An 18,896-nucleotide genomic window follows, 5' to 3' on the forward strand; every position below is an offset into this window, starting at 1 on the left:
CCAAACCCTTCTTGGGGACTATTCTTTAGTAGTGCCCAAGGTTCCTGTGTAGGGGATTTTGCCGAAAAGGTACTTAACGTATCGCCCTTCGCCTGTCAGCTCACAGTCGCGAAGCTCTTAGATCCGTAGCGTGGGGTTATAAAGGACTCTGGTTACCAATGGGTTAAATTAAACAAAAAATCAGTTGATAGTAGCAAGGATGATACATACGTGCCAGATTGAACCATTAAGGGAGTTTGTTGTTCCCATGTCATTCTTTACGGCTATTGTGCTGCCGTGATTATACAGCATGTTTTTTGTGCAGCCTTATTTACGTACGGTGTTATTGATGACTGAGATCCATCTGTCCTTTGTGTTTCTCAAGTCTTGCTAGGTGTGTCCAGGCCCTATTGTTTTCCCAGTTCTTAGAGCTTTGTGTTGTTGGGGAGATTTTCTTTTTGTCCTTATGGTGTCTTTTGTTGCTCGGGCCTTTTTTTTTTTTTTCTTCCCTGTGGCCGCGTGTGCGTTACTTTTATTTTTGTTATACTCACGTTGTTCCTGGGTCTTTTGTTCTTGTCTTTCTGGGGTCATTTGTATGTGTTCTTACGGGGTTTTTCTGTGTAGTCTCGTCTTTCTTATGTCTTTTATTTGTGCACCGCTGTGTTCCTGGGTCTTGTATTTCTGTCACCCCATCTTTGTTCTTCGGGCTGTGTGCTTCTGTGGACCCTAGTTTTTGCTCTTGGATTATTTAATTTGTGTCTTTCTGGTGTCTTTTGTTTCTGTGTAGAGTCTTTGGCTTCTGTGGCCTCGTTTGTGTTCCTCTTATTTCTTTGATTCCCTCTGTGTTCCTGAGTCATTTGTTTTGACATTTATGGAGTCATTTAGTTTTGTTTTCTTGGGTCCTTTGCTTCTGCGGTCTTGCTTGTGTTCCTGTTTTTGTTATGATTCCCACTTTGTTCCTGAGTCTTCTGTTTCTGAAACCCATCTTTTTTCTTTTCTTTGGGGGGGGGGGAGGGAGAGGGGGGACTTTGGTCTTTCTTTTCGTTGAGAGGAAACTTTGTAGTCCTTGTTTCTTTGCAGTTTATTATGTATATTAATTTTCGTCTCGGTTGATATATATGTCTTATCAGTATCAAGTAATTTAGATCATAAACTTACTGAAGGATAATAAGCTGTAATAGGCAAACTAGGTCGCTAAGGAAGACGTGTTACGAAGTCCCCCCAGCCAACGAGAATACGATCCTTGAGCTTCTGTAGGCCTTGTTTATGCTTCTAAAATATCGTGGATGTTTTTAAAATCATGTCTTTCTGTCTTAAATTTTTATGGGCTCGCCTGTCTTCCTCAGGGTTTATTTCTGTGATTCATGCTGTGTTCCTGCTGTCTTTTGTGTGTGTGTGTGTGTGTGTGTGTGTGTGTGTGTGTGTGTGTGTGTGTGTGTGTGTTTAATATTCGTCTTTTATTTCTGTAATCCATGGGTGTCTTCTGCTGCTGTCTGGCGTTTCCGAGAACTTGCAGTGACTATGTGAGGGTGTGGGTTGCTGGAACCCTGCGTTGTTTTGCCGGTGACCTTGACCTTTCCTTGTAGAGGCTCGGTACGGTGGACCACATACCACTTCCCCTCACCACATCGCACCTCACCACACCACATCGCACCTCACCACACCGCACCTCACCACACCGCACCACATCGCACCTCACCACACCGCACCACACCACACTTAACCGCACCGCACCACATCTCACGGCCACTATACTCCCCTCCAGCCATCTTGTCCGTATATCTACACTCTTAGCCACTCATGGAAGGTCAGTGTGAAATTTACGAATAAATATGGACGTAGTGTGTGATGCGGCTCAGAGTTTTATCAGTATGAAGAAAATTACCGTAGCTGATTAGAGGGGATTGTTGGGGAGGGGGGGAAGGTGTGAAGTTCCGGACAGTGTGGCTGGCACGGAATATAACACGACTTGCTAACGTGTTTAATATTAACCCCATCAGTCCGATGGCTCTCTCCCAAGCTGAATTAATGTGGTTCATTGTATGGAGGAGTTGATGTACATGTAAATTTTTATCTAGCCCCTTCACAACTTCAAAACGGAAAATGGAAACTAGGGAAGAAAAAGGGGCAGATAAAGAACGCAAAGAGTTCTAATAATACTAAAGTGCTAATTCCCTAGACCTTAGCAAAATCGTCTGATGTTAACCATAGTAACTTAAATAAGGTATTCTGTCCTCTCGAAACGAAGTCGCCTTTAAGATAAGTACTATCCCTTGGCGGTAGTAGTAGTAAAATGCAAAAGAAGCTGTCATTGTGAAAGTTGGAGCCCGGAATGGTACGCATGTTGTTACTTGGTGTGACGGGGCTGCTGTTACTGAGGCTGGTGTGCTTCAAACGTTCTGGAGGTCTATGGTGTTCCTGGATCCCGGTGTTCTTGGAATTTTCATGACATTCCAGGAAGCCTGATATATACCTGGAAGTGTCTGACATACAAGGAGTCTTACTGAAACCTCCTTGACGCTCCAGGGTTCTTGCTGGAACCTTCTTGACGTGTCTCTGAGATCCCTGCTTTATATAGGTGTCATTTCAAGATTCCATGGAGGTCTTGTATATGTCTCGGGACTGTTGTTTCACCGTAATCGGTTGTCTGCGCGGGGGTCCTGTGAGTTAATGAGAGCCGCTGATGATTTAACTTCTTCCTATGATGTATTTTTCGTTTCATTCTTGTTGCTGCCAGACGATTTTATTTTAATAGTGAAGGAGTTAATGGAGACTGTATCTAATCCTTCACGTTCGAAAACACTGTCTTACGGTAAAGATTATGGTCTGAACGGAACCAGGATTGAATTTAAAGTACGCCAACGGATTGAAAAATTTTATTCAGATCCGTTCAGACTGGGGGGATTTGATATAGCCTTAAGTAATCCATTCTTTACGATAAGACTTTTGATTTGAATAAAATCGTGTTGAATTGGCAAGTTTAAAAAGTCACTTATTCACAGAGTTATAAGGGATCAGTGGGGTTTGTGAAGTTCCTGCCGTACCTGTCGGGGTGAAGATCTCCGTGTTGTTCTTTTGGGAGGGTAGGAGGAGGAAGAACAAGACAGGAAGAGAGTAATAAGAGCTGGGATGGTATTACTCGCAAGGGTGAGGTGGAGAGAGGAAAAGAGAGAAGGAAATACGAGTATATAGGAAGAGCAAAGATATAGGAAGAAGAGACTGATGGCAATAGCAGTAGTAAGTGGAGAAGGAAGAGAAGAAAAGACAGGAGGAAGAAAACAGGTAGATGTGAATAAGAGGAGGAGGAGAGGTAGAAAGGAGAGGAAAGTACAAACTAATTGAAAAGGAAAAATAAAATTGGATTAGCAGGAGTAGGAATGACAAATAGAATAAACTGTTTTATATATAAGCTTAACCCTTTCAATCGCGTTATATTATTTTATTCACAGACTTGTACGTCTATCCTTACACAACTTAATTCTGATCTGGAGACACTTTCCGAACAGAAGGAGTTCGTTTGAGCCTTCATTACTCCCTTAGATAAGAAACGCTTTTCGTAAGGTGAATAAATTTATCTGGCACCAGCAGGAATAAGCCAGCAAAAACGTTATGATTCAAGCCCTTAGTGTATTATGAAGGCAAATATTGAAAGAACCACAGTGAAATATGATGTGCATTACCTGGTGGGGTTGGAGGGGTTGGCTGGTGAACTGAATTGAGTGATCAAAAAAATTTAATTTTAACCCTTCAATGTGAGCTGTGCGAGAACCCAATAAAATCATCTGGCGATTTCTATTGTCCTGAGATTTTGGTGGCAGCGGGAATAAAAAAGAATTTCGTCCTGTTGAAGCTGTTAATGAGCACACCTTACCCTGCAAGTTTGATGATATTATTTCTTAAAATTCTCGCAATCTTCAGTTTTGTTCAGGGTAGGAGAGAGAGTCCCCTGTCAGTGAAAAATTTAAGCTGTTAATGAGCACACCTTACCCTGCAAATTTGGTGATTCTCACAATCTTCAGTTTTGTTTAGGGTAGGAGAGAGTCCCCTGTTAGTGAAAAATTTAAAGCATATTGTATGTAGCACCTCCATTTCGGAAACTCTGTCCTAAGCTAGGGGAAAAAAAAATGTTATTGCAAGAATAAGATACAAAAATGTCATCGGAATGGAGAAGTTAAGAGATTCTCAAAGGAACTTTACCTGATTTCCCGATAAGCAAATTTCCTTTAACCTCGCGTAGTCAGCGCAAGGCATTCTTATTCAGATGAGAATGAGTCATAGGAACATGACTATTCTTTTCCAGCTCTAATAATGTTTTCCAGGTAATATCCAGACAATTAGGCTTCGCTGAGTGAGGCGTGGGAGACGGTGTTACTAATGGTACCATTAATTCTCATTCCGTCGAGACAGCTATGGCGTTATTTTCCGTCTGATGCTGGACGATTTTATTTACCTGGGAATGAGTCAGAATCCCGAGTGTTAAATGTTTTCAGGAATCATTTTGTTTTGTCATGTGAGCCACCTTACTTTTCACTTTAATTTGGCTGTGAAGTGTTTGGCAGCTGCATAAGCGAAGTATAAAAGCATATTAGAGCGATCATTTACGTCCCAAGAAAGTTCTGAACACTGCCTAATGCTAGTTAGACGACATGTACAGTTGTCTCCAAAAGCTGTGTTCTTCCTGTCCGTCACTGACTAAAATTAAATTAATTTGGGGTAGTTAAGACTAGTAATAATTGTGTAAGTAACCAGACAGATTATAGTAACAATGCATTTTTACCCTAATATAGTGTTTTTAATTACTGAAGGATAGGAGGAGCAACGGAACATTTGGAGGCGACTGTGCAATACAAGCTCCTCGCTGCCAGGGTTCCCTCCGAATGTTAATAAGCGCGTCTGGTGATGGCAAGAATATAATAAGAAAGTCGTGTCTCCATCACAGTACCTTAAGAGGTCCCAGTATGTCTTAAACTGTTATGTCTTTTAAATAAACAGTTTCCCTGTGTTCATAATTCTGTAAAAAAGAAGCTTCATTGTACCGAAGTTGAAAATTGCTTCTAAATTTGTGGTGAAGAGAGGCCCTTTTGATGAACATTATTTGCCTGTTGTAGCATAAGTAAAATAGCTGGTGATGTGATTGAGTTGGTGATGCGAATGATGAAGTGCAGAATAATTGATTGTGATGTGATGGTGGTGTAAACGGCAGTGATGTGATTTAAGTTCAGAATAATAGATGATGTTAATATACTGCAGGATAGTAGCTGGTAATGTGATAAAGTACAGAATAATAGGCGGTGATGTGATAAAGTGCGGAATAATAGGCGGTGATGTGATAGAAAGGGCAATGCAAAATAATAGGTAGTGGTGTGATAAGAAGGGAAAATGGTGATATGATAGATGGAGAAGTGCAGAATAATAGGCGATGATGTGATAGATAAATTGCAGATTAATAGACGGTAATGTGATAGGTGGTGATGTGCAAGATAATAGTTGAAGTGATAGGCTATGGTGTGCGTCATGAGAGCCACACTATGACCCCTGGCCGCTTTATTGATAACACACGTCCACCCCTCTGTCCCTCCACCGTCCACCCCTGTCTCCCTCCACCGTCCACCCCTCTGTCCCTCCACCGTCCACCCCTGTCTTCCTCCACTGTCCACCCCTCCATCCCTTCACCGTCCACACACTGACGTCATCTGGGATCCATAATGTGACACACACACACACACACACACACACACACACACACACACACACACACACACACACACACACACACACACACACACACACACACACACACACACACACACACACACACACACACACACACACACACACACACACACACACACACACACACACACACACACACACACACACACACACACACACACACACGGCGGGTGGTGGCACATTACTCTTATTTCACACTGCAAAACTCATTTTATAAAGGTAGACCCTCATAGCGATTTCATTATATTGGGCAGGAATTCAGATTGTGTGTAATGTTCTGTGAGGCTCTTACATTTGTTAGTCTGAAGTACCTGGCAGAATTGCCACTGTATATTTCTGTGACTGCAGGTTATGTGATGGCTTTGTATGTACAGTAGTAGTGATAACCCCTCGCGTCCTGAGGAGCCTAGGGTGATACGGGATTGTTATTGTGCTGTGTGATTGTTTTTCTTTCTTATTCAACTTTTTTGGGGGACTTCTCGTTGTGAAGAGCTTAATTGGGGCTAATCGCGACACCTCCATTTCGAAAATTCAGGCTGCATAAAGTTACCTGGAGTTAGGAAAATTAACTCGAAAAATACTTCCGTAGTGAATGGGTTAAAAATACTACACATTTAAATAGAGTGTCATTTTCTGCTGCATAGAAAAGAATAAAAACTTGTGATTGATATTAGGTTCATTGTCAGGCATTGTTTAACCGGGGTTTCATATGCTTACCGCCTTAGTGAAAGATAATTTACTGAACAACATTGAACAATAAACCAAACATTTATGGCAATTTTTCCGTTGTTGTCTGACTCGGGATAAACGCCTCACCCTGTATAAGTGATAGTGGTGGTAGTAGTAGTACCGGAAATAGTAGTAGTTTTTGTTGTAGTTGTTGTTGCAACCGTAGGCTTCCCTGACCGTGAACCCACTGGAGTGCAGGCTGAAGATGCCCTCTTCCTGCAGTCCACCATTCTCCTTTTTATTTTTCCATCTTAAAGGGGTATGTCTTACAGTGAAGGGTTAACGGAGGCTATATCTAACCTCTCCAGTTTTAAAAGCCTCTTGAGCTGAAGAAAATCGTCTGGAGGTAGCGAGAAAAATGAAGTACGTCACAGTATCGAAGGAATAAACTCTTTCACGGCCGGAGCAAATCTAGCAACCTATTCCAGCGAACGTCAGACGATTTTATTCAGCTGAGGGTGAGTCGTAGGAGCCTGAGAGTGTTAGTGCAACCTCTCCCAGAGCATTGCAACTCTGAACAGTAATTAGCTTTTTCCTGCCATTAATATTTGGTTTCCCCTGCTGGCTGTCCCAATCTTGTGAAGCCTCCCCCTCTACTGATGACATGACTTCTGAGAGAGAGAGAGAGAGAGAGAGAGAGAGAGAGAGAGAGAGAGAAACACACACATTAAAGACAAGCAGTGTATATTACACATTAGAGAGAGAGAGAGAGAATCACACACACATTAAAGACAAGCAGTGTATATTACACATTAGAGAGAGAGAGAGGGAGAGAGAATCACACACACATTAAAGACAAGCAGTGTATATTACATATTAGAGAGAGAGAGAGAGAGAGAGAGAGAGGGAGAGAGAATCACACACACATTAAAGACAAGCAGTGTATATTACATATTAGAGAGAGAGAGAGAGAGAGAGAGAGAGAAACACACACATTAAAGACAAGTAGTGTATATTACATATTAGAGAGAGAGAGAGAGAGAGAGAGAGAGAGAGACATTAAAGACAAGCAGTGTATATTACATATTAGAGAGAGAGAGAGAGAGAGAGAGACATTAAAGACAAGTAATGTATATTACATATTAGAGAGAGAGAGAGAGAGAGAGAGAGAGAGAAACACACACATATTAAAGACAAGCAGTGTACAGTATATTACATATTAGAGAGAGAGAGAGAGAGAGAGAAACACACACACATTAAAGACAAGCAGTGTATATTACATATTAGAGAGAGAGAGAGAGAGAGAGAGAGAGAAACACACACACATTAAAGACAAGCAGTGTATATTACATATTAGAGAGAGAGAGAGAGAGAGAGAGAGAAACACACATTAAAGACAAGCAGTGTATATTACATATTAGAGAGAGAGAGAGAGAGAAACACACACACATTAAAGACAAGCAGTGTATATTACATATTAGAGAGAGAGAGAGAGAGAAACACACACACATTAAAGACAAGCAGTGTATATTACATATAGAGAGAGAGAGAGAGAGAGAGAGAAACACACACACACATTAAAGACAAGCAGTGTATATTACATATTAGAGAGAGAGAGAGAGAGAGAGAGAGAAACACACACACATTAAAGACAAGCAGTGTATATTACATATTAGAGAGAGAGAGAAACACACATAAAAGACAAGCAGTGTATATTTCATATTAGAGAGAGAGAGAGAGAGAGAGAGAGAGAGAGAAACATAATAAAGACAAGTACTTATTGGAGAGAGAGAGAGAGAGAGAGAGAGAGAGAGAGAGAGAGAAGCATTTTAGGCTACATATTGGAGAGAGAGAGAGAGAGAGAGAGAGAGAGAGAGAGAGAGAGAGAGAGAAGCATTTTAGGCTACATATTGGGGGGAGAGAGAGAGAGAGAGAGATACATAATAGACAGTGTAATTATTAGAGAGAAACATAATAAAGACAAGCAGTGTAATTATTAGAGAGAGAGAGAGAGAGAGAGAGACATAATAAAGACAAGCAGTGTAATTATTAGAGAGAGAGAGACATAATAAAGACAAGCAGTGTAATTATTAGAGAGAGAGAGACATAATAAAGACAAGCAGTGTAATTATTAGAGAGAGAGAGACATAATAAAGACAAGCAGTGTAATTATTAGAGAGAGAGAGAGACATAATAAAGACAAGCAGTAGTGTAATTATTAGAGAGAGAGAGACATAATAAAGACAAGCAGTAGTGTAATTATTAGAGAGAGAGAGAGATAGAAACAATAAAGACGGGCAGTGTAGTTATTAGAGAGAGAGAGAGAGAGAAACGTATTAAAAGGCTGTGTAATTATTAGAGAGAGAGAGATAATAGACAAGCAGTGTACATAGAGAGAGTGAGAGAGATCTTGGTCATCCTCTGCTAATCTCTAAATGGTTTGCGATTAGTAGTGGGGGGAAAAAAAAAAGATATGGAGAGGAAATATAGTGGTGTGAAGGAAATGGAGGAGGAATAGGAGGTGGTGGTGGTGGTGGAGGAGGTGGGGCGGAGACGTAGCAGAAGTTGTCAATATTGCGGAGAGAGAGAGAGGGGGGGGGGGGACGGTGGAAAGGAATTAAGGATGAAGAAAGAATGGAAAGAGTGAGTAGTAGGGATGGAGGGATAAAGAAACAGGGCATGGAGAGGAAGACGAAGAGGAATAGAAGGGATTGAGGAAGAGAATGGGGAGGGATGGGAGGGAATACGGGAGGGAGGGAGGGAAGGAAGAGAGAAAAATTAAGAGGGGGAAGAGGGAAAGGAGGGAGTAGAAGATGGAAGGAGAGGAGGGGAAGGAAGAACAAAATATGTTGGAAGAGATGAGAGAAGGGAATGAGAAATAAAAGACAGGGAGGAGAGGGAGGAGGAAGGGAGTGGGGGAGGGAAGAAGGGAGATAGTGAGAAAACCATTATTATAGACAGGAGGAGGAGTGAGGAGAGGAGGGGGAGTAGTTGGTGTGGGGGAGGAGGAGAGAGTAGGCGGGAGGAACAAAGCTGCGGAGAGGAGGAGGAGGAGGAGAGGGAAGAGGAAATCGAGAGATGGAGAAGGGAGCCAATATCGAGGAGGGGAGAGGAGGAGGACGAAGACAAGAGAGGGAGGGAGGGAGGGAACCAGTATTGAGGAGGAGGAGGGGGAATACAAGAGATGGAGGAGGAGGAGGAGGAGGAGGAGGAGGAGGAATGCAAGTGGAGGAGAGAGTGAGGGGAACTAGTTTCGAGGTGCAAGGGGAGGAGGTGCGAAGACAGGAGGAGGAAAGGAAGATAAGAGGTGGAGGACAAATTAAGACAAGAAGAGATGGAAGAAGAAAACCGGAGGAGGAGGAGAAACGACTTTAGAAAATGAAGAGAATAGGAGATGGAAGGAGGAAGAGGAATGAAGATTGGGAGAGGGAGAAGAAGACAAGAGATGGAAGAAGAAGAAGTAGAGGGGAAAGAGGAAAAGGATGAAGAAGATGAGTTGGTGGAGGAGGAAGAAGACGCGAAGAGCGAAAAGTGCACAGAAAATGAAGACAAATAAGAGGAGGAAGAGGAAGACGAGAAGAATTGATGATGAAGACAAGAGCACGAGGAGGTGGGAAGAAGACGAGAAATGAAGTTAAAGTATGAAGACAGGAGGATGAGGAGGAATGAACACAGAAGGAAGATTGGAGGAGGAGGAGGAGGGAAGAAGGCGAGAAATGGAGATGAAGACAGGAAAAGGAGGGGGAGGAGGAGGAATGAAGACAGGAGAGGAGGTGGAGGCAATATCGAGGAGGGAGGAGAGGAACAAAAGGTTTAATTTGTGCCTCTCTTAAAGTGACTCGAGGACTGTCACACGCCCCACACACCTGCCTCGCGGATACCACTGAGGGCTGGGGACTGGGAGACGGTTGGGGATTGAGGGCTGGGGACTTGGAGACGGTGATTGAGGGCTGAGGGCTGGGGCTAGGAATGGGCAGAGGGTTAGGAGAGGGCTAAGGGCCGGGAGTGGGCTGGGGCTTGGAGTGAACTGAGAGCTGGGGGAGGACTTTGGACAGAATAGGGCGGAGAACTAGAGCCGTGAGAGGGCTGGGTCTAGAAGCATGCCGAGAACTAGAACTGTGTCTGAAAATTGAGGACATGGAGAGGACTCTGGGTTGGGAGTCGACAAGAAAATTATGTCTTAAGTCTAGAGAGAGAGAGAGAAAAAAAAAAGGGCTGAGGATTGGCAGATGGCTGAAACATAAGGAATATAACCAGGAGAAGGCTGGAAACTAGAGCTGTGGATTGGACAGTAAAGGATTAGGGTTATGAGAGGGCTTGTGCTGAGAGAGTGCTGGAAATTTAGTATTTACAGCAAGAAGAGGGTAAGGGTTGGGAGAGGACTAGCACTGAGGGATGAAAGGGTTGATGGATGGAAATTGGAGCTGGTGCTGGGGGCTGGGAACTGGTGCTGGGGGCTGGGAACTGGTGCTAGGGGCTGGGAACTGGTGCTAGGGGCTGGGAGCTGGTGCTGAGGGCTGGGAACTGGTGCTAGGGGCTGGGGGCTGGAAACTGATGCTGGGGGCTGGAAATTGGTGCTGTGGGCTGGGAACTAGTGCTTGGGGCTGGGAACTAGTGCTGAGGGCTGGAAACTGGTGCTGAGGGCTGGAAGAGACCTGGAAACTGATAGCGGAGGACTGACACGGGTCGAGGGCTGGAAGAGGACTAGAAACTGAACTAGAGACGCTGTGGCCGGGAAAGTGAAGGGTTAAGACTGGCCTGAGAACTGGCTGTGGAGTGAAAGCTACGGGAAGGCTGGGAAATGAGGGCTGAGAGCTAGGAAGTGGTATTTAGGACTAGGAAATAGGGACTTAGAGCTGGAAATTGAGGGCTGGGTACTGACAAATATGGGCTTAGGACTAGAAATTAAGAGCTAGGGAAGACCTCGGAGCTGAAGACTGGAGCTAGGATCTAAGAGGGAGTGTTTGCCATAGGAGAACTGGGGGCTAGGACATGGTTGGGGCTGAGAGAGCTAGAAGAAGGCAGTCAGGGTTGAGAGAGAGAGAGAGAGGGGGGGGGAGGCACAAACAGGAAACAGAAACCAAGACAATAGAAGGAGAATCCGTAAGAACATAATATATAGAGCATCGTAATATATAACATAGGAGATAATAATGACATGAAATAATTATCACAGAAAAAGAATAGAAATGGTGGCGAAAAACAAAAGCAAGGAAATATAGAAAAAGAAAATAACGACATACCCTAGAAAGAAATCGAGAAAAAAAATGACGTCCGAAAGAAAACATCGGACGTAGAAAAACCACAGAATATGACAGAAAAAAAAAAAACGATTGGCAACAGGAAATAGACAAGGCAAAGCAGGAGAGGAAAACAGAAACCAGGAATATGTGACAATAAAGAAAAATAAAATATGGAAAGAAACCCAAACTAAAAGAAAGAAACGAGAAGGATAGCGAAAAAACAGAAAACTGAGACAGTTATTAACAGAAAAAAATAAAATATGAACGCAGAAAATGAAGAAAAAATAATGACACGCTGATGGATTGGAAAAGCGAGGATGATTTAGCAAGTGCAGGGTGGAGAAGGTAAGTTAGCCCGAGCAAGGGAGAGAGAGAGAGAGAGAGATAAGGGAGAGGGAAAGATAAGGGAGAAAGAAAGTGAGAGTAAGAGCGGAGGTGCGACGGAAGAGCCAGATAAGAGGAAGGGGGAGGGGGGAGAGAAAGTGTGGAGAGATAAGAGTGTGTGTTTTTCTTGGGGCGGGAGGGAGAGGAAGGAAGGAGGAGAGGGAGGGTGGGAGGTAGGGAGGGAGGAGCAGAGGTCAGATAAAGATGTCACCCTCCACCTTTCTCTTTCCTCCCCACCCCAACCCTCCTGCCTTTCTTCCTCTCCTCCTTCCTACGTCCTCCCTCTGCCTCCCTATTCTCCCTCTTTCTCCCTACTACATCCCTTCTTCTGTCTTCCTTTCTCCCCTTCCATTCTCCATCCTCTCCCTTCCTCATTCTCCTTCTTTCTCAATCTCCCTCTTTCTCATTTCCCCCCCTCCCTTCTCCTCCTCTGATTTCCTCCTCTCTCTTACCTTCCTTCCCCTTCCGCCCCTGTTCCTCCACTTTCCCCCTGTCTCCACATCTCTTCTTTCCCTTTGCCTATCTTCCTCACACTCCATTCTCTACCCTTCCCACACTCTTCTCCCCTTCACCGCTCCCCCTTCTCCCTGTCACCCCTTTACCCTTTCACCCTTTCGCCACTCTCCTCTCCCCTCCACCCTTTAACCCTCACCCACCCTTCACCCCACCCCCACCCTTGACCCCGTCCCTCTCCTTTCCTTAGCTGTTTCCCTTCCTCTCCCTTTTCCCTCCCATGCCCCCCCGCCCCTTACCCCCTCTTCCCTTACCCTCTCCACCTTGTTCTCACTCCCGTGCCCTTCCTCACGCTTTTCCCTCACACCCACCTTTCTCCTCCTTTCTCTTTCCTTCTCCCCACTCCAGTTCTTCCTCTCTCCTCTTCCTCTTCCATTATTTTTCATCTTTTCTCGCTTCATCAGTTTCCACATTCATTTCCATTTCCTTTTCTTTTTGTCATGTTCCTCTTTCACCGTTTCTTCTTCCACCTCCTTTCTCTTCCCTTTCATCACTTGTTTCACTTTTTCTTCCACCTGTTCATTTCCCTTTTCTTTTTTCCTCTTCTTGCATCCCTTCCTCCTCTACTTCCTTTCACCTCTTCTCTCATCTACTTCCTCTTTCACCTTTTCTCTGTCCTTCCTCTTTCTTTCACCCATGCTTTTCAGTCTTCCTCTTCGTACTTCCTCTTTCACCTTTTCTCTGTCCTTCCTCTTTCTTTCACCCATGCTTTTCAGTGCCTTCCTCTTTCACCCATGCTTTTCAGTCTTCCTCCTCGTCTGTCCTCTCTGTATCACATCCTCCTTCATTTTCCCCTATTTTTAGATCTTTTCCCTTCTTCATCCTCCTCCACTTTATTTTTCCACTAATTCTGCTTTCGCCACCTCTACTTCTCCCTCATTTTCTTTCGTCTCTTTTATCTTCTCCCTCTTCTCTTCCCCTCTTTCCCCGTCTCTCTTCTCCTCCATCACCACCACTATCTGTCGACTTTATAGTTTCCTTCCTTTCATTTTTTTTTTTTTTTTTAATTGTCTTTCCTTAACCCCTTCAGGCCAAGGACGCCCTGTAATATTTTTCCTGCTACCTCCCGGCAATTTTATGTTTAGGGGAGACTGTTCTATTTAGGGAAGTTGTTTGATTTAGGGAGGTTAAATGTCGCTTTCAGGTACTCCTTCGGTAGTAATCATTAACTTGCATGAAATCGTCCGGTGGTAGCGTGACTTCGGTTGACATATTATGCTTGGCTACTACCAGACGATTTTGTTGAGCTGTAGAGACGCTTTTCGGTCGGTAGTGCCTTCATTAACCTCTTCACTGCTAGAGGCCTGTCCTAAGTTGAATTCCTCTGGTGGCATGAAAAATAAAATATAAAAATACATCATGGGACTGAAGTGTTTGGAATGAAAATAAAGGTGGTGATGGGTTTAATTCCTTGGCTGTGAAATGCTGGCTTTGCATTTATTTCGGGCTGACGTCAAGGGGCTTTATTCAGCTCAGAGGAACCCACCGTAGCGGAAAGGATAAAACCTGGCTTCACCTCACGCCATACCTCCCCTTCCGTGTCTTGCTCCCTCGTCTCTCCCTCCCTCCCTCCCTCCCTCCTCTTCCCACCCCCTCCTTCCTTTCAACCCCCCTCTCTCCTTTCCTCCCCTTTCCCCTTGCCTCCTTCTCTCCCCCTTCCCCCATGCCTCCATCCTTCCTTTCCTTCCCCTTCCCCCCCTGCCACCCTCCCTTCTTTCCTTCCCTTTCCCTACCTCCCTCCCTCCTCCACTCTAGTCCTCCATTCCCCAAAACCATTTTACTCCAATGACATTTTTTCTTTAGTTTTTCCACCTGTCTTTAATTTTATTCATCTTTGAAGAGGCTTTTCATACTTTTAAGGATTAGATCATGCCTTCATTCTTCATTAACCCCTGCAGTATGGAAGGGTTTTTGTGTTAAGGGAAATCATCCAACGGTAACAGGAATAAACTGTATAATATGTCACCGTATTCAAGGGGCTAGCCATTTTATTGCAGGTATTTCTCTCAGTTGACCAAAATCGTCTGCTGTTGACTCAGGTAAAATTTGTAGGTGTATAGCCACATAAGCCAGGACCAAAAGTTCACTGACAGTCCCCTCTTAGCATTGGTTCCTGCCATCCTTATTTCGCATTCTTCCACAAACAAAGAGTACCCTTCCTTGTGTGTGTGTGTGTGTGCTTCATATCACTGTCACTTGAAAACAGCGAATTGAACTTTCCTCATGGCTGTACCAGTAATAGATAAACGTCACTGAAGGACATTTGTTAAGCCATTCATTAATCTCTCTCTCTCTCACACCCAAATGCACAAGGGCTCAAATTTACCTCCCCATCTCCCTGCCCTCGTCTCTTCCCCCATCCTCCTCCTCCTCCTCCTCACATTCCTCCCACCCTACCTTCTTCCTTCCATCCTCCTATCCAGTCTTCTCTTTCATTCCTTAACTTCTCCCGCCTCCCTCCCCTCTTTCCTTCCCTCACTCCCTTCCTCTCCTTTTCTCCTTCCTGTACTTCTCTTCCTCCCCACTCTCTATCTTAACATTTTTTTCTCCCCCGCCCCGTCGTTTCTCTCTCTCTCTCTCTCTCTCTCTCTCTCTCTCTTATCCATTCTCCTTAAACTCCCTAGTTCCCTCCCTCCCTCCCTCCATTCCAGTCTCCATCTCTTCCTTTCTCCTTAAACACCCCCCTGCCCCTCTTCCTCCCTCTCTCCCTCCCTCCCTCTCCTCTTCCCTCGCTTCTCTCCCTCTTCCCTTCCCTCTCCTCCTCCATTTTCCCTTCTATGCTCCTTAACCAGCCCCCCTCGTCCCCTCCGTACCTCCCTCCCTTTCTTTCCCTCCCACTCTCCTCTTCAGTCTCTTAAATTTCTCACCTCTCTTCTCCCTCTCCGTCCCTCTCTTCTTCCCCCTCCATCTTCTCGTCCAGTGTCCTAAGAGTCCCCTCCCCCTCCCAATCTCTCCCTTCCCCCCTCTTTCCCTCCCTCTCCCTCCCTCCCTCTTTCCCTCCCTCTCCCTCCCTCCCTCCCTCTTTCTTTCCCTCTCCCTCCCTCCCACCATCTTTTTTTTTTCTTCCTCTTCCTTCCTCCCTCTTTATCCCTCCCCCATCTTTCACCCCCTTCCCCCTCCATCTTCCCTTCTATTCTCCTTAAATTTGCCCCCCTCCTCCCCTCCCTTCCCCTCCCTACCTCCCTCATTTCCCTCCCTTCCCTGCCTCCCCCGCCCTCCCACTCTTTCTCATCACTCTCCGAAACTCCCCATCTCTCTTCTCTCCCTCTTTCCCTCCCTCCCTTCACCTTATATCTTATCTTCCATTGTCCTCAAAGCCCCCTCCCTATCGCTCCCTCCCTCCCTCCCTTATTCTTTCTTCCCCCTCTCTCCGTCCTTCCCTCTTTGTTCTTTCCCACCTCTCTCTCTCTCTCTCTCTCTCTCTCCTCTCCTCTCCTCTCCTCCTCCTCCTCCTCCTCCTCCTCCTCCTCCTTCTCTCACCATTCCCCCTCCATCTTTTCCATTCTCCTTAAACCCTCCCTCCCTCCCTATTCCCCTCTCCCTCTGTCCCTACCTCTTCCTCTGTCCCTACCTCTTCCTCCTTCCCTCCCTCCGTCCCTACCTCTTCCTCCTTCCCTCCCTCCCTATTCCCCTCTCCCTACCTCTTCCTCATTCACTCCCTCCCCTCTCCTTCCCATCCCTCCATCTTCTCTTCCATTCTCCTTAAAGACCCCTCCTTCCCTCTCTCCCTCCGCCTCCCTACCTCCCTTCCTCCGCCTCCCTACCTCCCTTCCTCCGCCACCCTCCCTCCTCCCTCTGCGTCCCTCCCGCCCTCCTCCCTCATCGCCAGTCTCCCTCACGCTCTCAGTGTGTTGCATTCACCGCCTCTCAAGCACCGTGTTGTTGCACTGAACGCAGGTGAGAGAGAGAGAGAGAGAGAGAGAGAGAGAGAGAGAATCCCAGTGGTTATCCCCCACTTTCCGTTTTTATGTGTGTGTGTGTGTGTGTGTGTGTGTGTGTGTGTGTGTGTGTGTGTGTGTGTGTGTGTGTACCGTTACCTAATTGCATGTGCTTACCTAAAGTTTACAGGATTTGAGCCAGGGTCTTGTTTTCTTATTTACATTTCTGTGTGTGTGTGTGTGTGTGTGTGTGTGTGTGTGTGTGTGTGTGTGTTCCTGCTATCTCCAGACGATTTTATTCTGCTCTGTGAAGACATACAGAACTGGAGTGGGTTACGTACCGTAAATATATGTCTGCCATCACCTCACTACTAGGTTGCTCTCTACAGTTGAATGAAATCGTCTGTATGCAGTAAGAATGAAATTAACGACGTCCTGGTGCTGAAGGAAGGCAGGGATTTACTATAAGGGGCTTTGTTGTTTTCGTAATGCATCTTTCTCCAGCGAATTATTCTGCACTTCACACCGCAAGTCCTTTTGTTTGATACTGATGCAAACAGTGGCGATATTAAAGCGGTATAAAGAGCATAGAATACAGTGTTGAGGTGAAATATACAAAACAAATCGCCTAGGGAAATGTTACGAAGCCTGCCACGTTACTCAGAATACTGGCCTAAGTTAGAGGTGGTATTGATGAAGGATCCTGACTATTCCAAAACATTTACAAACACACAGATGGATCTATTTCGTTGGTGCACTAAACTTCATAACGTCCATTTTCATGCGGTTTCGTTTATTTTTGTCATTTTTATTTCAACACTGATAATTTCCGAGAATAATATTTGTACTGCCGTCACTGCGTCACAACTCATCGTCCGCGTTTCAAAATGCTAGGTGCGTGAGGTGGCGCGATGTTATTTCTTTTTTCCTTTTAGTTTTTATGGGTGTACGAATCTCCAGTGCAGTGAATTATTATCAGAAATTATTTTGGATGATCTTCTAGGTGCACTTTCTCACGGTGGTGTATTTGTTGATTAATTAGTGGTACCGACATAGGATTATATTTACCTAAGGATATACTTTTGGAACTGGAGGGGGTTGATAACAGCCTCCAAGAAAGTTTTTAAAATGAAGGACCTTCCTAAGTTAAATAAATGTATCTTGAGGTGGCAGTATTAATCGAAAATATTGCTTCATAATATTGAGCAGGATAATCTTGAACCTAGTTTAGCTTTGAAGTGTTTGGTACTGGTGCGAGTAATGATGAAAAAGTATAAACATGTTCGTATTTCAATTCCCATCTTAACCTTTATATTTGTACTATTTTGTATGTGTGTGTGTGTGTGTGTGTGTGTGTGTGTGTGTGTGTGTGTCCGACTCTGAGCATAGGCTTCACAGCCTGCTCCCAAGCCCCAATGGTGCTCCTACGTACCATACACCTCTACATGTTACTGTGGGTGGTATGCTGGATTTTTTTTTATTATTTTTATTGTTATTGTTAGGCAAACATACGCCTTACTTCAAGCAGTAAAAACACCTTACCAAATCAGTTCTTCATGTTCCTGATAAGTGTGTTATATTTTTCTGAATATTTCTGGGGAGGTAAATAAACTATCTATCTATCTATCTATTGCCAGACGCCTCAATCCCGTTTGGGGTGGCCACAAACAAATCGCCTCCAAGTCGCCCTGTCCCCCGCCATTTCACTACCCTGCTCCCAACTCACACCCCCCTCTCTCATATACCTCTCCACCCCATCCCTCCATCTCATCCTCGGTCTCCCCCTCCCTCTTCCACCCTCCACCTCACTCACATACACTCTCTTCGTCAGTCTTTCACCCTCCATCCTCTCCACATGGCCAAACCACCTCAGTGTGTTCCTCACAACGCTTCCTATCACATCCACATCAACACCACAACGCTCCTTTATATCCTCATTCGTCAGCCTGTCTCTCCACGTGACTCCACAAGCTCCTCTTAAATAACTCATTTCCACTGCTCTCACTCTTGACTTGTGTCCTTCCAACAACGTCCAAGCTTCACTTCCGTACGTTAGAGTTGGTATCACAATACTGTCATGTAGTAACTTTTTTACTTCCATGCTCACTTCCCTGTTTCTTATCACTGCTTTCAAGGAACCAGCAACCTTTCTTCCCTGCTGTACCCTTTCAAGCACTTCACCCTCCAAACCTCCATCCTTACTCATCACACTACCCAAATACTTAAACGTTTCTTGTTAAATCTGTTTCCCCGTTGTTTTAAACTCTGCTTCACTGTGACAACTCTTTTGATTCGTCTGCGTTAAAGCGGAAGGGGCAGTCCTAACCTAAGAGTTTAACTAACTAGCTTAACTGTACCTAATAATATAACCTAACCTCACCTAACCTCCTGGTAGAAAATGGAAAACGAATCCACCATAGAGTAAGTTTGAGTGTTTCTTACATTAGGCTACGCAGGTAACAAACAATCGTAGGTACGGCTTAAGAATCGTGATGAT

The 18,896-nt window shown here is 44.7% G+C and overlaps 1 protein-coding gene across 1 annotated transcript in view; it reads left to right on the top strand.

Annotated features, from left to right (window-relative positions):
- The window catches only part of cac (calcium voltage-gated channel subunit cacophony), a 2,326,612-nt gene that overhangs the window by 207,968 nt on the left and 2,099,748 nt on the right, over positions 1 to 18,896 (top strand). The window lies entirely within an intron of this gene.

The sequence above is a fragment of the Coenobita brevimanus genome, chromosome 29 (assembly GCF_032717465.1).
Source record: "Coenobita brevimanus isolate Jiangsu-jjx chromosome 29, ASM3271746v2, whole genome shotgun sequence".
NCBI classification, from domain to species: Eukaryota; Metazoa; Arthropoda; class Malacostraca; order Decapoda; family Coenobitidae; genus Coenobita; species Coenobita brevimanus.